Source organism: Silene latifolia, chromosome 3 (genome assembly GCF_048544455.1).
Source record: "Silene latifolia isolate original U9 population chromosome 3, ASM4854445v1, whole genome shotgun sequence".
In the NCBI taxonomy this organism is placed as follows: domain Eukaryota; kingdom Viridiplantae; phylum Streptophyta; class Magnoliopsida; order Caryophyllales; family Caryophyllaceae; genus Silene; species Silene latifolia.
The window spans coordinates 105,184,984-105,207,365 of NC_133528.1; positions in this window are offsets into that span (position 1 = coordinate 105,184,984).

Consider the following 22,382-nt stretch of genomic DNA (forward strand, 5'->3'; position numbering starts at 1 on the left):
ACTACAGGTAGGGGCTACCAAGGGTCTACGTCAACTGGATCTCGTCCCTACAGTCAAACAAACAAAATCGACAAGGTCAACCTCCTCGAACCAACTACAAAGAAAACTGAGCGTCCTCAAAGGGCATTCACCAACTTGGGAACAAGCTATGCCAACGCCCTAAAAAGGCTTATGGACCAAGGGAAGCTACAGCCAATTGGGCCCACTCCGGATCTGTCTGAAGCAAAGAAAACCCAATTCTAGAACCCTAACGCCTATTGCCAATATCACCACGGCAAAGCCCATGACACAGAAGCTTGCTTCAAGCTAAAGCACGCCATTCAAGACATGATTGAGAAAGGAGAATTTCCCTTACCTCCGCCAACAAAAGCAAATAACAAGACAACCCCCTTGGGAATCCACACCATCTCCAATGACAATCTAACTTTGGATTTCTCACACCTCATCCTGCCTATTGAGGATGAGGTGAATGCCTTGGAAAAGGACACCCCATACGGGATGTTTGTATTCAGCGCCGCAACCATGCTCACCATGTTCCAACAAGTTGAAGAAGCCATAGCCAACCTCTCAGAAAAGATCACCCGACTTGAGGATGCTTAGCACCGGCTGATTTTCAACCCTCCAACACCGGAACCTCGCCCAAGGGAGGGTCCTCTAAGCACCCAGAACTTCCAATCCCAAATAGGGTTACTCCCACGACCATTCTGGCATGCACCCCACAATAATCAACCCCACAATCATCAACCCCACAAAAACTACCCCAACAAAAACTTCCCTTACAAAAACTATCCGCCAAGGAATACCTCTTCAAGGTACCCTCGCGACCCCGAAATCAACGGTATCTGGAGAGACGATGTAGAAGATGTCTACATTGTTTCGGGAAGGGGCAAACGAGCAAAAGAGATCGATCACCTTACTCGATCCGGACGCCCATTCCAGAATCCGAATAATACAACAACTAATCCAACAACAAACAACCAAATCATCCCGGACATTGACGTTCAACCCAGGTTTCCCGAGAACTCAATCATAAAGCAACTACAAAAGGCCATGGCCGAGATAAATATTTGGCAACTAATTGCCACATCCTTCGAGCACTAGTAGGCTTTGCTACAAGCCTTGGGGAAGTTAACAGTTCCCTCTACCTTCTCTCCTGAAGAAGTGGTAGCACACGTGACCAAGGATGTCCCTGATCTATACAACCCGGTCATCTTCTCCGACAAAGATATCCCTCCTTTCGGAGCCAACCATAACTTGGCCCTGTACATCACTGTGCAGTGCCTAACGAAGTACGTGCCTATGGTCCTAGTGGATGACGGATCTGCTGTCAACGTCATTCCCCTCAAAACGGCCCATAAACTTGTTATCAAGGAAGCTAACATGATCCCGACTAATCAAGGAGTGTGTGGCTACGACGACACTCGTTGTAAGGTCGCAAGCCTCATGACCCTGACCATTGCAACGGGACTCCTGGAAAGATAAGCTACTTTACAAGTGGTCGATATCAACGCCTCATTCAACATGCTCTTGGGACACCCTTGGATACATGAGGCCAAGGCCGTCACCTCAACCCTTCATCTGAAAATCAGGGTCCCCTTCAACGGGAAAACAATCACAATTCCTGCATTCTCGATTAAGGCTATCATAAAGAAGGGAATAGCCTCTCAAGTCATTGAAGAGGACGACAACGAAATGTGGGGATTCCAAGCTGTGAATGCCTTAACTGACGAACCAACACCCTTTGATTGTGACCCGTTCTCGAAACTCACAATCAACCGCATCTTGGTGCGTCAGGTTATTTCCCGGCCCTACCTCTCAACCCACTAAAAAGCACCTTGCCCCCCTGAAGCAGGCCAAGGTGCCCAACATCCCCTTCGGGCTAGGATACGAGCCGACCGATGAATATATCCAGGAAATGGATCTCCTAGTACGGAAGCGCAAAAAGCAAGGAGTCATCCTCCGCCCCTACCACTTGACCCTCAATGGATACTTCGTCCCTGAGGGAGAGTCTGAGTTTTATAACGAATTTCTAGAGCCAATCTATGACCCCGTAGCAAAGGTCAAACACCCGGGCATAGAGGTCTTTCAAGACTGCTAGTTCAACCCCGACAACACCAAAGCTGCGTCAACCAATCTGAATCAACCCCTTGCCTAGGCGGGCAAGCCGTGAGTCTATTCTTCGGAGAAGACAACATGAAGCACCTCAACTACGAGTACATCATCAACATTGCTCTCAAAAACAACCTGTTCGATCCCACTGCCTTTATCTCTGATACAGACCCGGAGAAAGCTGTCCAAGGCAGGAGGAAAACTGTCAAGTGGACCGATCGTCAAGGCCGCGTTCTCAAGATCACAACTGGAGAAGGCCCCTTGTTCAATGAGGAAAGTGAAGTTGAGACTGAGTCTGAGTCTGATAACAAATCTGGGCCAGAGTCTGTCTTAGGTCCTAGCGCTCGTGAGGTCCCGGTCAAAGTCCCCTTTCTACAATTTTATCACAATCTTGTGACTGTCTCAAAGGCTGAGTCAACTAAGGTCAGCCCCACTCCCGTAGAAGGTAGCAACCTGGAGCTTGTTCCAGGGGCCACCTCCTCTACTGTGTCGACTCTGACTGCCCATGAGATGTTTGTCCTATCCGAGCTTTTCGTTCAGGTCGACTTAATGAATGCTAAGTTTGCTTACGACTTATCTCAACTTAACTGCAATGCAATTCTGAACGAATATGAGGAATTTGACTTGAGTGACTACCCACCTCACCTAGCCAAAGAACTTGACAAACGAGAAGATAGGACGCCCATCATTAAGGAGACCGAACCCATCAACGTAGGGACCGACAATACACCTCAAGAACTTAGGATAGGGACCACCCTTGACCCCTCGTAAAGACAGCAATTCATCAACCTCTTTCATGAGTACAAGGACGTATTCGCATGGTCCTACAAAGACATGCCTTGGATCGACAGAGAGATTGCAGAGCACAGGATACCCATTTAACCCGGAGCTAAACCCGTTAAGCAAAAGTTGCGCCGTATGCACCCTGAAAATCAAAGAAGAGGTAGACAAACAATTCAAAGCCGGATTCACAAAGTTTCCAAATATTCTGACTGGGTGGCTAACATAGTCCCCCGTACCCAAGAAATGTTGGAGTAAGTGTCCTCAACAGTAGCGCGATTACATGTTTAAATCTCAAGATAAGAATACGTAAGGGATGATTCAATTATACAGTCAACTGATGAACATTAATCAGTAATGATTGGCTAACTAGAGTTTGACGTTACTGTCGTTTGACGATGATGATCAGTTGATCCCTTAAGGTCACACCTATAGGACAATTCTCTTAATAGACTAATTAGTTAATTGTATAATGATGCAAGTTAATTAATTCCTTAAAATTGAACAATTTATATTTGTGAGTGAGAATAAGTATCTTATTGTAATTTGATTAAATAAGATTCATTTAGTAATTGAATTATTTTCATTACTAAAATTGATTATTGTTTTTGAAACAATTGAGATAAGAATGTGGTTAATTATAATTACAAAATGTTGTGAATTATATTAACATGTCCCATTTTATACCATGTAATTATGAATTACTAGACAATTTGTTATATGTAATTTAATTAATGTATATAATGATATTTAATTGTTAAATATGCATTAAATTAATTAATAACATATTACATGCTACATGTGACATATTGTGTGACAAATGACAAATTGACAAAATAAAATGGAAGTCCATTTTATAAGTGGACCGAAATAATGGAGGGTTTTAGGGTTAATGGATGTTTTATTTTAATGTTAAAATGAAACATAATGATTAACCTAAAAATAGCCTTACACACCTAATATTTAGAAAAGAGAAAAAACAAAGGGTGAAGGCCATGCATTGGCCTTCTAAGAACCCCAAACCGGCTACCCCCTCTATTATTAGAGAAAATTGTTCTCTATTAATTCATTCATGCATTTTTCCTTATTGTCTCATATATGCTTCTCCATATATCTCTCTAAAATAGTTTTAGATCTCATAAAATTTGTTCATCTAAATTCTAATATATATATATATATATATATATATATATATATATATATATATATATATATATATATATATATATATATATATATATATATATATATATATATATATATATATATATATATATATATATATATATATATATAGATTGGATTTGGTGTTTTTGGTTCTTATGGTGAGTTGTGAGTTGGGTGAATCTCGGCCATCGGTTTAAATTAGAGATGAGTGGCCAAGATTAATCTTAGTTGTCATATAAAAGCATTGTTATTTAGTTTATTTTCTCTTTTTTCCTTTTTTCTCTCTCTCTTCTTTCCCTCATTTACTCTCTAACGATTTCTCTCTCTAATTAATTATTCACATTATCGCAAACGGTTTATATAATCATCACAAGCGCAAAGCGTTCCTCTATCTTCTATTATTATTGTGTTATTCTTCTTATTTGTTCGTCTCCTTCGCTTTTTTCTCCCGTTTTCTCTTCGCCGTTCATCATATTCCTTCCTATTGAAGGTAATTTCATGTCATTTTCCTCTTTTATTTTGTTATTTTGTTTTATTTCATGCTTTTGTATGCATTTTTATTCGTTTTTCAGTGTAATTATCGCTAGGTTTACTTAATCGAGTACTTTAATGTCGTTATTGCGTTTATGCAGTTTTTTCATTGTAATATTATTTTGCATTTTTGAGTTTCGATTTTTCTGAACGATTTGCATGTTCTTAGTCGTTTCTGCAGTTTTCTATAGTTTTGAAGTGATTCGCATGTTCTATGTGACGCGTTGTGTTGAGAATTTTACTATTGTTGTCTCTGAGACTTTAGTTTTTGTGTTACTCATTTGTTATTCTATCGCTTAGTTTGTTGTCAAGTTATTTGTCATGTTTTAATTGTTTAATGTGTTTTTCTAGGGTTTTTGTGTTTGTTCGTGTTGTCTTCACTTTTCGATTTTGTTATTCATTTGTTATCTTTGGTCCTATGGTGTCATTGCAGCGCTACTCTTCTTTGTCATTGTAGTGTTTTTCTGTGTTTAATTTTCTATTATTCTTTTCCTGTTATTCTGTTGTTATTCTAGTGGTTTTGTTTGTTTGGCTTTGTTTTGTTTGTAGGTTTCAGCATCACTAATGGACTTAGTTTGTGAGGGATGGGCAATAAATATAGTGAATGAAGATAAATTGTTATTTGCTAGAGAGTTCGCTACTGAAAAGAAAAAAAATTGGGATGGTTATTGGACGATGAGACTGATAAGTGCTTTGAAGTTAATGTACGAGTTCGTCGTAATCAATCAATGTCAGCGGTTTTAAATAGCCAGGACCTAATGGAAAGAGTTTTCGATTATTTAGAGACTACTTTGGACAAGAGCAATATGTCTCTTGTTTGTAAGAAATGGTCACAAATGTTCCTATTTCATAAAAGTGCGCCCGGTGTTCAAGCCGAATATATGAAAGTTCTAACAACAAGTCACAGTCAAGGTTTTAAGATTTTGTCAAGGGGCTCGACAGTAGTTTCCAAACGATGCAAGTGCTATATGCTTGCAAGTGAGCCATCAAAGGCAGTGTTGCATGCTTGCCAGTATATATACGATCATGGCAAGATCCTTGATGCACCTGTATCTGAACGGATCAGTCTAATTCACGAGTACTTTGACGCACTCAGGGACTTTCCTTCTGCTTATGATCTTGCTCACCAATTGTATTATAAGTCAGTCGATGTTGTTGACGTTGACTGACTTTTTATGTTATGTCCTGTATTTTCGGAAGTACTTTTTGGTTCTTTGTGGGAAATAATGTATTTTGGGTTTTATGTAATTCAAACCGTTTAAATTTGTAATTTAGTACGCTATTTTGTTTTTATGAAGGCTTATGTAGGCCGTATGTAATTTTGAAACTGTTATTGACTCTTTATTCAAAGAGGCTTTTCTTTTGATTCTCTTTCGTGTTTTTGTTTACACATCCATCATGTTCTTTTTGTGTTTTATTTCTTTGTTATTTGTTTTACTAATTGTTAGTGTTTCGTTATTATTTAACATTACGGTACTCTCATTAAGGCGTCATTATTAAAAAAGTCTAGTTGAATACCTATTTATCATTGAAAGTGATCCTTGTCTTTATTTTACGGATAGTAATGCGAGAAAATGAAGTTAAGAATCAAATCCACCACTTCATCAAAGTCTACTCAACCGTCATCATCAAATTCTCCTGGTCCGTCTCCATCCAAATCCCGTGTCACATCTCCATCAAAGAACTCGCTTCTCGAGAAAGAGTACTCGTAGTCAAGAAATATGTACAACCGAACCACCCACGAAAAAAACCAAAACGAAAGGCCGAGCCCAACTTGCGAAATTGTCGTCTAGTCCACCCAAGACTAGTAGTAAGTTGGTTGGCAAAGTTAAGCATGAGAAGGGAATTGTGGTAAGTAGCAAGCAACCTCAGGTGGAGTTCTTTGCAGAAATATCCCACTTTGTATGTACTCTTTGTTATTCTACTTTTATTTTGTTGTTATTTAGCTATTAATATGTTACTTTTCGTGTTATTTTTTGATGCTCTCCTGTTATTTTGCTATTATTCTGCTGCTTTTGCTTATGTTATCTTAAATGTTTTAATGCATTGTATATTTTTTTCCCCTTTTGTGTGCACATTGCCGATCCATTTACTAGTCTTTGTACTGCTTTTCTTTTCAAAGTTATTGAAGCCCTCACCGAGGAGCAGAAGGAGGCTGTTAGGGAAATGGGATTCGGGGGTTTACTTGAGTTGAAGCTTTCTTCCCTCCCCCATATCATGTTCCGGAGTTTATATATATATGCTTTTAGGAGTGGGAAGTATTTTGAAATATCTGAAACGGAGAAGTTCGAGTTGACTGCAGATAATGTGCACGATGTGTTTGGTTTACCAAATTCTGGTGCGAAAGTGGATTTGGTTATTCTTGGGTTTCTGGTTTCGCAGACGCCGAAGGAGAAGCTTTGAAGCGTGCTTGGCGTGAGAAGTATGGTATCGCCAATAACAAAAGTGGGATACCACTTAACAAAGTTCAGGAGACCGTGCTAGAGTCTCTGGTTGCGGACGATGAGTTTAAGAAGACTTTTGTTCTGCTTGCCATGTCGTGTTTCCTTGCTCCTGTGTCGGGTTATGTGCTTGATCTTAGACTTCTAAGCGCTGTGGAAGATGTGTCTAGGATCAAGGAACTTAATTGGTGTCAGTTTGTCTTCTCAGACTTGGTGACTTCTGCGCGTGAAGCCCTTATCGGGAGGAAAAATATTCGGTGTAGTGTAGTGTTGTTGGCTATCACCTATTTTCACCGTTACTTCTTTAGCGGTGATCAGGTGAATAATGAGTTGCCGCTCATTAAACATTGGGATTTTAAGTCTTTCAATGAGAGGTTGCGGCGTGAGGCGGTGCTTTGGTGCTCGGGCCGGGGAGCGTTCGAGGACGTTGCTTTCCCATTGTCTCGCCCAAACATCGTTGGCTCTGGTCAACGTACTCAACGTCGATGTCTTGTTCTCGGATCTACCCGATGATATTCTTACGGATGAGCAAGTACGATCTGCGGCGGTCGACGTAAGCATCTGTTTGATTGTTTTTAAACGAATCATTCTAAAATGTTATTCTTTTATTGTCCTCAAGCATTAGTTGTCATACTGCTATTATTTTACTATTATTCCTTTGTTATTCCTCGGTTTTCCTCTTTGTCATTCCACTATTATTCTAATTTACATTCCAAGTGTTACTCCTTTGTTATTCTCTTGTTATTCTACTACTACTCCACGTTATTTATTCTGCTTTGTTAGTGTCTTTGTTATTCCTTTGTTATTTTATTACTTCACTTTGTCATTCTACTATTAATCCCTTTGTTATGTATTTTCTTTGTTAGTGTACTATTATTCCTCTGTTATTCTACTATTATTGTACTGTTTTAAGTAAAATTTTGGGATTTTAACTTGACAGGATGTTCATCAACTTATACTGCTTAATGAGAGGGACTCTCAGATTTTATGCCGCCGATACTTGGAACGGGCGGAACTTATAAAGTCGAAGATGATGAAGAAGACCCAGCAGGCTATGGGTCAAGCACCTGCTGCTAAGTTGCCCAGCCAAGTAACCCGACGAGCTGCTAAAGAAAGCACAAACAAATAGTCAGAAAAAGTTGGTTGTGAAGGTTCAGAGAAGTTGGTTGCCACCCCATCTTTCTTCACGGATCAAGTTATTCGTGAGCTGGACGAACGGGTAAAGCATGTATTGGCTATGCAAGCGGCCAATAAATCGCGATCAACTGTTCCTGAAGAACCAGCTTCCAAAAAAGCTAGACATGAAGATGTCATCATTGAACCCCCATCATTTAACCTGTTTTCTCAATTCTATGAGGAGTGTGTCGGGTCATCGGATGTGCGGCCGACTATATCCGAAAAAGAAGGGTGTAGCTGAAAAGAAGGGTGTTGAACATAGTCCCGTCATTCAACAAAGTGCAAAGGTGGGGACTCCACAATTGTCACCACTCGGTTTAGATTCTATTACGACGGATATCTGTGCTGACATTCAGTTTCGTTATGGAGAGCCAGCTGATGTCGGTGAGAAAGTAGTTGATGTTGGGGATATTACCATTGACGTGGAGGATGTTAACAATGATGTGGAGGACGTTAACATTCAAGTTGAAGACTATCTTGTTGATAATACGCCGGAGGACGTGCCTAATACTGTTGAGTGTACACGGTAGAGGTTCAAGCAACTCAAATTCCAAAGCCCGATGCTTGTTTGCACGAGACGGAGGTGATGGATACCGGTCTGGTGCGACATTCCATTGCGTAATGACACTCAAAGCATTCCACTCAAATTGGCGGTGAAGCATTCGTGATCGAGAAGAGGAGGTAGCGGATGTGGTGATGTCTTGTCATGCAGACTTGTTGCTTGGGGTGCGTCCGAGATAGATAAATCGATAAACAGGATTCCGAGGTTGTGTCGGGGGCGGGTCTTGTTGTTGGTGAGGTGTCGGGGAGGACAATGGCGTTCTTTGGGTTGAATGCTCCTACTATCTCGTACAAGTTATTTCCGCACTCTCTTTGCACATGAGGAGCTATTGTTGTCTGTTGTGCCTCGAATTTCGGATGCACCTATGATTGTGGTCTGTGGCTCCGAGCTAGTTGTCTGTCAAAATCAATGATAACGATGGGACATGTTTTCAACCCAATGCTATCCAAGCGGAAAGAGGTTGCAGACTACTGCTTCTTGAATGATCATAACATTTCGCAAGGGTAAGAGCTTGTTTTTATTGTACAAATTTTCGGCTTTCTATTTAATATATTATACTGCTTTTTGTTCTTCAAAAATATATTCATGTGATTCTTATTTTGCCTGTTTATTCGGTTTTTGAAGGGAGAATCTTGTCACTTGGGGTGTGGACAGTTACCTTAATCGTGAGGATATGGAATCGATGGTTCCAGATACAATGATAATGCTTGGTGTTGTCAACTGGTGGCCCCTCTTTCTGAATGATACTTGTATAAGAGGAAGCCCAAGTCGACTTTTCTTTGGGATGGGTGCAACGGTTAGTTATTCTATCTTATCGTTTCTTTTACTTTTTTTTCATTTTTGCATCACGTTTCAACTCTTGTTCTCCACTTCTTGTTTAGTATCCATTGCGGCGACTTTGTACGCCATCGAAAGATGATAAGGCTTCCAGGAGTGATTTATGTGCGAAAGTCAAATTGTCATTTACTGTGTTTGTCAATAACAACAAGAGAGAGTGTGATCTTACTTCTTATATGGTATGTTTTATGTACTGTGTGTTTTCTACTACTATTCTACTGTTAGTCTACTATTACTCTGATGTGTTTCTGCTTTTTTAAAAGAACCACATAATTATTAACAATTTTTTTTTGGCCAAATATTTTCCCAGATTTTCATCCCAATTCTTTTGCATGAGCACTTTAGCTGTTTGTGCATCAATTTCATTTCGAAGAGGGTTGAATATCTTGATAATGTATTTCAAGAGGCGATGTTTGCTGATGATCAACAGGCGTGTGTACGTTTGGTGTATTGTCAAACTGCTGTAAGTCATTTATTGTGTTTTAATTTTCTCTTGATGTTTAGCCTAGTTTGTTTAAGTATTGTTAGTAATTATGTTTTCTTTTTCTTTTTTTTTTAAAAAAAGGTGAATTTAATGTCTGATTTCCTGGTCCACAAAGGAGTTGCCCGAGGTGGGGAGGTTAAAGATTATAAAATTGTCAACGTCCCTTTTACCTGGCAAACGGCTGCGATTGAAAATTTGGACTGCGGTGTATATACGATGTTGCACATGCTCTTTTACCGTGGAACTGTTTTTGATTGTGACTTGGGTAATTCTGATTCAAGAAACCTCTCTGCTACCGAGATCGTTGCCTTGTTGGCGCGTCGATATGAACGAGTCCGGGAGATGTGTTGAAAAGTTTGGAGGAGTTGAACAAGACAAGAAAGGAAACCCTGAGTGTGCTTGAAGAGAGACGGCGTATTGAGGATGCGGAAAAGAGGGCTTCTCAAAGCGGTAAGAAACGTCGTGGTTCCGGCAGGATGAAAACTGTTGGTAAGAAGGTTAAGACGTTGCGACTGTTGTCGAGCCCGTCGCTTCTCCCTTGTCATTGTGACACTAAATTCTCTAGAAATACCCCTACTACCACCCGTCAAGTGGGAAGCGGGGGTGTGGATAGCCCGTGAGTCCAAAGTCGGCTTTGGGTAGTCGTAAAAGGGGTAAGGCGGGGCACGACGGGTGGGTTGCTCTATGGATTGCGGACCGAGGAGGGAGTAGGTTTGTTGCGGTGTCGGATTTGTTTCGGAAGAACAAAAAACAGTTCTTTAAGATTTGAAGGTGCGGAAGCAAGTGGTGGACTTTGTTCTTCGTGAAGACGCTCAATTGAAAGAAGAGTATGTGTCAATTTTCATTTCTTTGATTGTGGTGTTTCTGTTCGGTTAGTCTTTTTGTTTCCCTTTGTTAGTCTAACATTGTTAATCTGCTTTGTTATTATCTTTGTTATTTTGTCAACCTAGCGAGTCGTCTAATTTCACTTTGTTAGGTCCCTTTGTTATTCTCATATGTTATTGACTGTTATTCTCTTTGTTATACCACTATTATTCATTTGTTAGTCCATTGTAATCCCACTTTGTCAATCCCGTTTTGTTATTCTCGTTGTTATACCACTATTATTTATTTTTGTTATTGTTCTGTTATTGAACTGTTATTCTATTTGTTATACCACTTTGTAATCCCTTTGTTCTCATCATATGTTTTTTTTGTGAATGCGGGGAGATGTTAGTGTTGTACAACGACGAGGTCGGCGTGTTTTTGGACAAGGGGGATATTGTTTCCATTGTAGATGCAAATTGCTATGATGACAACAAGAGTCGTTGATGTTTGGTCGGTTCTTTTGAATTCGTTGGAGTTTGAGGAACGCTCAGAACCAAGCTCAATGTTTTTCGGAGTTCGTCATATGGTATTTTGTTTTTTCCTTTGCTATTTTGCGTTATTACCTACAGATCGACTCACAAGTATTGATATAAAGTTAACACTTGTGCACTATTTTTGGTTGTTTATGCTTTCTGTTTTGAAGGATCCTCTTTATTCACTCTTAGAGAACTTTGATTCCTCAAGCCCTCTTGACGGTCGGGTAAGAAGTGTTGGCATTTCGGAATGTGTTTTTCGATTCTGCAATGGAAGATGTCGTCGAACTCCGACCTTGTGTTTTGCCGATTCTGTACAATGATCACTACTCTTGTTTTCGCATCAACTTTTTGAATGAATCGATTGATATTTTGGACAACATGACTCACGATTCCAAGCAAATAGCCGATTAAAGAAGATTGGCCGAGATTGTGGCAAACTATATGCGTGTTTTTATGGAGGGTCATAATGTTCTGAAGTCTGAAGATTGCCGCAATTTCGAAATCGTTGATGTGCCTTTTAAATGGAAAAAGAAGGAACTGCTGAATTCGGAGTCGGGGTGTTTCTTGTTGTACACGATGGCGGAATATGGTGGAAGCGTGTTTGAGTGCAATCTTCACAACAAGATTGCTCGTCGAAGCTTACGTGTTGAAATGTCGGCTTCCACGATCTTGGCGGATATTAATCTTCATAGGCAAGCGAGTTCTTGACAAAGTGAAGGCTTGTGAGCTGGAAGGCGAAGACGTTGGGTTTGGCGGCAGCAAGGAACAAGTTGCCGAAGTGCCCCCGAAGTGCAACCCCAATCATCTCTTTGGTAGTGAAGAGTCGGGCATCGTCACGAATGCAAAAGTACCTTTGAATGTTGTGTATCCAGGGAAGTCGGACTAAGTTAGTGTAAACTGTGTTGTTAGACTATTAGTGTCTTTGTTATTGCACCTTTGTTATTACGTATAATTACTAGTTTATTGTCTTTGTTATTCCAAAAGTATTACTCTAGTGTTATTCCAGTGTGTTTTAATTGAGTTTTCATATTACTTGTACTTTTTTCAAACACCATCCATTTTTACTCTAATCCCACCGTTATTCTCGTTGTTATTCAGGATAATGAGCGTTTGTTATCTTTGTTATTGCACAATTAGTCTACAGTTATTTTAGTCTAATTAAGCTTTCTTATTTCCTTTGTTTTCTAGAAACACTATCCATTTCTATTCAAGTGTAAATTTATTCAAGTGTAAAAGCAGTGGTTTAGACTGCGTTTTTGCAGATGTTATTCTACCATTATTCTAACATTGTTATTGCGGTATTACTCCGCATAATAAGCAGCTACTCTGTTGTTATTGTACTATTAGTCTACACTTATTCTGCTGTTATTCCACTAGTTTAATTAAGGTTTACAAACACTATCCAATTTCTACGAAGAATATGCATTTTCTATTCAACTGTCAATGGCTGTTTTTTGTTTTTGAACTATTATTCCGCATAACAAGTAGTTTATTCTGCTGTTATTCCACTGTTAGTCCAGCATTATTTTGTTAAAACTATTCATTTTTATTCAAGTGTAAATTTAGTCAAGTGTAAAAGCGGTGGTTTATTTGCTTTTATTACTTTGTTATTCTACCATTATTCTCATTGTTATTAAAGTATTATTTCGCATAATTAGCGGTTATTATCTTTGTTATTGCACTATTATTCTGGCAAAGACTTCTGTTATTCCAACATTACTTAAAAATAGTAGTAAATAGACTTAAAGATAGTACTTACATAATAAACATTAACGTTCTAAAATGTTAAAGCCATTATTTTTTAAAGCAATAAATATTTTAGACATATTTAAAAGCAGCAGCCCTGGACCATCATCGTTAGATTTTTATATCTTTATTCTATTTCTCGACGCGCTGCGCCGGTCCTTGGACAAAGGTGCTCTCAACTTGCACCGACTCATCCTCAAAAGGGTTTTTGTACGCTTCCATAAGTTCCATGGCTTTTTAACTGGTGTCCAATTGCGAGAGATTGAAATATCGGCTTCAGTGTAATACTTCCTCGAGCATTCACACCAAAGCAATGAATTGATTGTCCATGTCGGCTTCCGTGTAGTTCCTATTTTTCTTTTCCTTATTTGTCTACGCATACGTTCATTTTGAAGTTCAAAGCAACCTTCAATCGTGCCTTTACACTGTCGACCTCTCTTATTAAGGCCTCTTCACGGGTTTCTGCTGCCTCTAAATTTGTCCTTGTGTCGATCAACTCTATCGTGAGGGACTCTATCGTCCGTTTGGCTTCATCGATTTCCTGCCTTGTCGGGGACCTTCGGCTATCGTCAGTTACGTCACTCATCCTGCTGACATTGGAAGTATGAAACTTTTTGCATTATAAAAAGATGTTTAAAATATTTCAACCAAATTAAAAGCAAACCAAAGCAGAAGAAAGAGAATTACCTTTTCGGCATAGAGTATAGTGTTGTGAGATAAGAAAAATAAACATGAAAGAAAAATAAAGAATAGAAAGATAAGAAATTACCTTTTTGCAGAGGAGATAAAGTTTTTTTTTTTTGGAATGGACTTTTTCAGTGTGTGTGTTTGTTTTTTTACTCAAGTAGCGAGTAATTTATAGGGGCTTGGGGAATAGAAACAGTTTTTCTGTAATAAAGTATAGAAAGATAAGAAATTACCTGTCTACCAACAAAAAAAAAGATAAGAAATTACCTTTTTGCAGAGGAGATGCAGAGTTTTTTCTTAAATACAAACAGTTTTTCTGTACTTATTCAGTGTGTGTGTGTGTTTTTTAAAAAAAAAACCACGCAATAGCAGTATTTATAGGGGTTGGGGAATACAAACAGTTTTCCTGTAATTATATTAGATTAGGTTAGGTAACTGTTTTTAATAAAAACTGAAAAGTGGAACTGCTTTTTATAAATATTACTAATCTGTTATTATTCAACTATTATTGTAGTGTGTAATTTGCAATTTTATTTTTGTGGGTGGTTTGTGAAAAAACAGTCAGATAATATTAACAAAAAAAATTAAAGTAACTAGTATTAATTCTCATATAATGTAGGTCTCACTTTATTATCTAGAAGATACATTTTAGGTTAAAATATAATTCAAACAATGACAAATAGTAAAAGTCTTTGACATTTTTAGGCGAGGTCTTCATCGTAACCGCTGTCTTTTGCGTCTCTTTTGTCTTTGTTAGTTCATGCATCTGATTCATATTCCTGCAATTTTTGCTTAGTATTTAGCAGCTACATTAATAGCAGAATAGCAGTAGAATAACATTAATAGCAAAAGTAGAATAACAACACATTAATAGCAGAATAGCGATAATCTAAATTTAGCGACTACTCTCTTTATTTGCAGAACACTATCCATTTCCACCAAGAATATCCATTTTCTATTCAAAAATAACAACATATTAATAGCACAATAGCAGTAGAATAACACAACAGCAGCAGAATAGCAAAGTAACACAGGAATAATAGGGGAATAACAGTAGAATAAAAGGATAACATATTTCTGCAATTTTTGTTAGTTCATGCATCGATTTATATTCTTTGCAATTTTTGCTTAGTATTTAGAAGCTACATTAATAGCAGAATAGCAGTGGAATAACATTAATAGCAGTAGAATAACAACACATTAATAGCGAGAATAGCAAAGAGACTAAATTTAGCGGACTACTTTCTTTGTTATTGCAGACACTATCCATTTCCACAAAGAATATCCGTTTTTTATTCAAAAATAACAACACATTAATAGAAGAATAGCAGTAGAATAACACAACAGCAGCAGAATAACAGAGTAACACAGGAATAATAGGGGAATAACAGTAGAATAAGAGGATTACATTACAATAATAGGAGAGTATTAGTCCAGATTCATACCTCTTGATTTCGATTCTTCTTCATCATCGTCATCGAAGGGGGACTTTCAAAGCAAATGGAAGAGTACAAGTTCTCTTGTTGTGGTTCACCCACTTCTTGCGATTACCGCATCTTTGCTTCCTCTTTTGTTGCTTGGTCTTGGCCTTTTCTTTGGAGGACCTTAATCTTTTGCCACTTCCCTTATTCTTGGCCTTGTTTGGCGGTCGAAGGTCAATATCATTTGAAGTGTGATGCCTAGAAGAGCCTCGATTTCTGGTTTTTGGTCTTGGTTCGAGTTGGTCTGTGATGTTCTCCCTGAAGCGTGTCGGGATTTTTTCGCAGATTGATTCATGTGTTTAACAAGTATCATAACTTTCCATCACCCCGACGAGTTGCATAAATCTCGGACCAAATCTTTGACATCTCGGCTTTCTTGATGTCACTTCATCAATCTCTTCTATCACCTTTCCATTTTCTTCTCGGACAAGCGGCTGTAGGATTTCTTTGTCCATCGAGCAAGGACATAAGGGTCGGGTATCTGTGGACCCGCCTACCATTCCACACCCACAGTATATGGCGACAAACAATGCCATGCCTCTCAAACAACTTACATGCACATTTGCTCTCGTTAGTTTTGGTGTTAAATTCAACTCGGAAGCTCCGTGCTTCGGTCCATCACGAACGTCATGATACTCCACCGCCCCTACCGTTGTCAAACCCCGACCCCCATGCTGCATATGGCATGTTTGACTTCATTCTGAAAGTCCGCAAAGATAGGATGGGTGTAGACATGTGAGGCATGCATCTCTACCTTCATCGGCCCTACTTTCTCGAGCATACTATGCTCATTGGCATTATCCATCCTCCTTTGTGTATGCCTTTTCTGCTCTATTGCGGAATTGTACCTCATCCAAAACTCGACGAGGGTTCCAAAATGGCTTTCAAACCGCTTGAAATAGTTGTTTGAACTTTCGGATCTCTGGGTTGTTCGCAACAAACAACCTAGAGGCAGATCCCGAAAGTATGCCGGTATCCACTTAAATGTCGATTGCAAAGACATACTTCAACCACCGGTTGCTTTCCATACCATGGGCTTTAATAACAGATCTTCCGATTCTGTTCAAATTCGTGTGGCTCGAGGTCGACATCCCACACAACGGCATTTATGTCGGTCATAAATTCGGTATCATTGCAGATTGCCCTTCCCACTTTCTCGGGCATTTTTCGCATGATATGCCACATGCGATACTTGTGGACAGAATGGTTTAAGACATTTGGGCGGACTTTTTTAATTCCGGGCACCTTTGTCCGTAATTACACATTGAGGGTTTTCTTTGCCCCATTGCTTCGAGGAATTTTTAAAAATCCACTCAAATGAATGCTGACTCTCGAAGTCAAGTAACCCATCTGCAAAAGTCACCGTCTTCTTGTTGTGGTCTACTCCGATGAAGGGAGTAAACACCATGAAATATTTGTTTGTCCCATAAGTAGGGTCAAACGAGATCGTGTCTCCATATAACTTGTAGTTGTTTATCCCTTCCTTATCAGCCCAAATAACCTTCGTCAAGCATTTGTTCTCATCCGATCATAAGCAAAATAGAACCCCTTTGTTTCATTGACATTTTGAAATGCCCAATGAACATTTTAGCATCGTTATCCCCAATGTAACACTTGATATTTTGTTTGAAGTTTTTGAAGTCTAGCAAAGAGGCATCGATATTCTGATAACCATTTGAGTATTCCTTGAGAATTCTGAAGCTCAATGTTGGACCTATGTTGAGCTTAGTATGATCAATAATGGTCCTCTTAATGTAGTCATGGACGTCCCTTGAGAGCTTCGGAACTCCTGTTTTTTTTGAGAGTAAAGAGAGTGATTATAAACGTCTACAAAGACATCCACAATATACCCGGCCCGGGTCTGTGTCGTCTGTTTTTTTCACAGGTTCTCAACCTCATGTGTGCCTTGCAGCCACACCTTGTCAGAGCATGCTTCTTTGGCTGTCTAATTCGTCGGTCTTTGTTCTCTACTGTACTCAAATTACCAGCTTCATGATTTGTTGCTTCAAGTCATGAGTTTTCTTTTCATATCCCTATACCCCCATGCATTTGAGACACGGTGATTTGACGACGACGCCCCCTTATATTGCGCATTTGTGTACCTTCTCACATCAAATCCAAGCCGATTGCATATATGCTATAGAAACATCATCGCATCCTCCAAGGTAAGAAAGAACATGCCATGTTTAGGCGTAAAATCACTCTCAACAGTCCTTACCCCTTTGCTCGGTCCCCGGGTGTCTTTGCTCTAATGAAGAGTTGAAACAAACTCATCGTTTTCTTAAATCGAACTGGATTTTGGGCTGGTGTATATATTGTTATTAGAAGAATCCCCAATAGGTAAGACGGCATTGTCTTCAACAATAGACATGATAGAAAGATGCATGACAAGAAATTAATATAATGAGTACGGTCATTGGACAACAAAATCACAATAACATCACAATAACAAAGAGCACGGGGGAGAGATCAACATTGCGGTAATGTGACAATAATGAGTATGATAACAAAGCGGTGTGAAAACAGACGACAATCAATAACATCACAATAACACTAAATGTGTTTATCTTATGCTACTCTCTTATCACCCGTATATTTTCACGCTACAAAGACAATAATATCACAACAATAGTAGCATAATATCGAATAATGATACAATAATATCAACATGTTTCTCTACTTTTTTACAATAATAGTACAAAGTAATATCGAATAACAAGACTCGATTCTACTTTATTACATACGATAATATTGTATTTATTATGTTACTCTTTTGCAAGGCATATATTTTCATGTTCTTGCACAATAATAGCACAATAATATTACAATAATATCACAATAATAAATCGAATAATATAATCATGTTTCTGCATACGGTTACAATAATAGTACATTAATATCGAATATGATTCTCTTTTCTTTGTAATACAAGCGGACAATACAATAATATCGAATAACAATTTGAGAAACACATAGAAATCAATAATTGATTTATAAACACTCGGGCTAATAATAGTACATTAATATCGAATAACGAGTTCTCTTTTTCTACTCTAATACAAGCCAGACAATACAATAATATCAGAATAACAGCTGAGAAACACATAGAAATCAATAATTGATTTATAAACACTCAGGCTAATAATAGTACATTAATATCAGAATAACAGTTCTCTTTTTCTACTCTAATACAAGCCAGACAGTACAATAATATCAGAATAACAGCTGAGAAACACGTAGTAATCAATAATTTATCTATAAACAACGGCGGATGAAGAGATAAGAATCAATAGCAGTATTACCTGTTTCCATATTCACTGTCGAGTTGATTTCTTCGCTAACATTGTTATTGAGCTCGTTGTCCATCTTTTATACCTGAAAACAGTAAAATCAAGTATTGAATTCAATTAAAATCAACGAATTTACACTAAAAATCAACGATTTTTACATTAATTAGGTTTTTTACATTAATTCCGAAAATACGATTGAATATACTAAAAATCAACGAATTTACATTACCTGTAATTCGATTGCAGCTAAAAATCAACGATTTTGTGTAATTTTATTAGGTTTTTTATGAATTTTCTATAGTCGGCGTTCTGATTTTTGAGTTTTCTGTGTTTTGATTTGTAGAGAGATGTAGAGAGAGAGAGAATATCGTTAGAATGAGGTTTCTGTTTTCATGTTTCAGCGCTTTTGTATTTTTCGATTTTTCCTTTTTTTTTTCTAATTTATCTTTTAATCTCAGCCCTTGATTTCTTTTAATCTCAGCCCTTGATTTCCCCAACTCACAACTCACCATAAGACCCCAACTCACGCGATCCCGCCTATATATATATATATATATATATATATATATTATTAGAATCATTTTAAGGGCAACTAGTATATTAATCTAGTTTATTAATATATTAGTTTTGAGGCGTGCGTTCGCCCATAGACGGTTCGAAAGGATGATTCATGTCAGCCGACCCCAAATCATTTTAGGATTAAGGCTCTGATGTTGTTGTTGTTGTTGTTGTTGTTGGAAAGTCTTAGGTGCAATTTTTAGGGAGTATCTCTATACTTAAGGTTGGAGGACCATCCATATTTTAAGCTCAAGAACAAATAAGGAAGGTGTCCTTATTTGTGGCCAAACTTATGTAAGGAGCATTATTTTTCTTTTCAACTCTTATTTAGTTATGCATGCACTAGATCTTAATGAACTTATGTTAATATGTTAATTTGTTCACCATTGGAAAAGTCATATAGGAGGTATATAAACCTAACAATTGGTATCAGAGCATAGGATGTTGTATGCATAATCGATTTATAGTTTTTTTCGAGTTATAAATAACTTAATTAAAACTAAATATTTGTGATTTATTAATAAATTCACGAAATCTTATTGCATGTTATATATTCTGGTCCTAAAATGTATTTAGGTCATTTTGATGATTTATGGTATTTTATTGCTCATTTAATGATTTTTAGTAATTTTATTACATTTTAATGACTAAAATGGTATTTAAAACGCTAAAAATGGTTAGAATTAAGTTATGACCTTGAAATTTCTACATGACCTCACATGTATATTTTACTTATTATATGTAAAATTTCGTATAAATTTGATTTATTATGCATGATTTATGATTTTTATAATTTAAAAATGGATTAAATGGAGGTAAAATGGTTAAAATTAGCTAAGCATCGAAAAATGTCATGAACTTTTAATATGTTGTCACATGCACATTTTTATCACTGTGTGTAAAATTTAAGATGAACTTGATTCATTTTGCATGATTTATGAATTTTTAGTGTAAAAATGACATAAATAGTGACTATTTCGGCAAAAATAGATAAAATGAATTACATGGCATGAAAAAATTATTTTAGGTTGAATTTATATCCCACTTATTATATCTAAAGTTCAAAAATTGAATAGATTAATTTTTATATGCTTTAGATGTTTTATTTGATAAAACCGATAAATCGCAACTATTTTTCTTTGAAATTAATTCGGAAATTTTAGCCATAATTTTTGATATTATGAGTGTCATGGATATATTCCATAATTTTCAAAAATTTAAAATTCAAATTTTGAAATTATTGTAATTTAATTTGGACTTATTTCATAAAAGTTATGATTTTAGGGTCAAAATGAGCATAAATATTATATCAAGTTGATTTATTGTCAAAAAATTGAGTGGTAACTGACTTTTGAGTCCTAAGAGATTTAAGATAATTAACTTGGGCTAAAATTAGATTTTAGTATTATTTTGCGATTTTATTAAGTTAAAAATCGTGAATTTCCATAAAACTGGGTTATATGTACGATATAAATTTAAATAGGGCGATTTGGCAGATAACTTGGCATGTTAGATACATATTATAATGCTGCATATTTCATTTTTGAATTTCATATTTTATTTATGTAATTTTGAATTATGTAATTTTATCTTTGTATGGCCTTAGTTTTAATCGGTATTACCCGTAATGTAAGGGAATATTGATTCAGTTGTAATTTAATGTGATCTCGTATCACTTTTATTTTTACTAGTTTTTCATATTAAAAATGTATAAAAGGAATAGATATGTATTTTATTATTATTTGTAATTCCAGAGTTCCTTCAAGACGGTGCCATTCGGAAAGGCGTTCCGACGAAGACGGTGTTCTTGGGAGGCGTGCCACTTGAATATTCAAGGGACCAAAGGAGTTGGTTTCCGAATTTGTAATAGATTATTTTATTTTCTATTTTAGGAAGGCGATATTAGGAATTTATTATTTGCTTTGCATTTCTTTTAATATTTTGCATGCATTGCCAAATCGCCATAACAACACATGCATATCATATCGAGTCTTCAACCGTGTCAATTATAATTATCGATAATTCGACTTTTAGTTCACTTAAAATTGATAGATAATAAATTGACAAGACCTTTAATTTTAAAAGATTGAGACTTAGCCTTACCAAATAGTAGGAGCCCATGAATCTCAATTTCATAAGGGGTAATAATTAGTTATTACACTTCGAACGTTTGGTTGATCTCAACGAAAGTATTTTGCGACCGTAGCCGCAATAGGTTCGGGTTAAAGATGAACTTAACGTAAATTCATCGACCGAGATCAGAGTTCTAATTGTAGAATCGGTTAAGAGGGTTAACCCACCAAGTTATATTAGTAAAGGTGGAGAGGGCCCATTGGCTCACATCCAAGTTAATATGAATTTTGGGTCTCGGAATCATTTATCATAGTTGGGTAAAGGTCACTATGTAAATGCTAAGACTTGTTTAAAATATTTACAAGTTTTATTAAAACGATAAATGTTTATAATTCCTTTATTTTCTATTTTGTAATCAATTTGATTAGTTTGCAATGTCAACTCCAATTTCATCTGCATCAACTAGCGCAAACGCTCCACCACTCCCCAATGCTTCTTGGCTCTGATCCTATATGGATCGATGTAAACTTGAAAAGAATAGTTCTAACTTCTTCGATTGGGACGCGCAACTCCGTTTGGCCGCGGAAGGTGACGACAAGCTTCGTTACCTTACCGAAGCCGCTCCCGCTACACCTATTACTAGGTCAACCTCCGCCGTAAGGGAAGCCTATGAGGCCTATCTAAAAGAGTCGGCCGCAATCCAGAATGCCTTGATTTCCTCAATGGAACCTGGTCTCCAAAGGAGTGCTATTAAAATGAACACGACCTATGAGATCTACACCAAGCTTGTGACCATGTTTTCGCAAACTCCAAGGATCATTCAATATGAGGCGGCCTCCGCATTTTTCGAAATCAACATCAAAGAGGGCCAAAAGGTTAGCCCTTATGTGCTCAAGTTGATTGAGCTTGTTGAGACTCTTAAAATCCAAGGGGTTGACATTCTCGAACGACTCGTTATAGACCGAGTTTTACATTCCTTGAACAAAGTCAAAGCATATGTGCAGTTTAAAGTAAACTACAATATGCAAAATATGAAGACTTCTCTCCATGAATTGCACAAATTGCTTGTGCAAGCGGAGAGGGATATGGGTCTAAATGTTAGCTCAACCAAGGATGT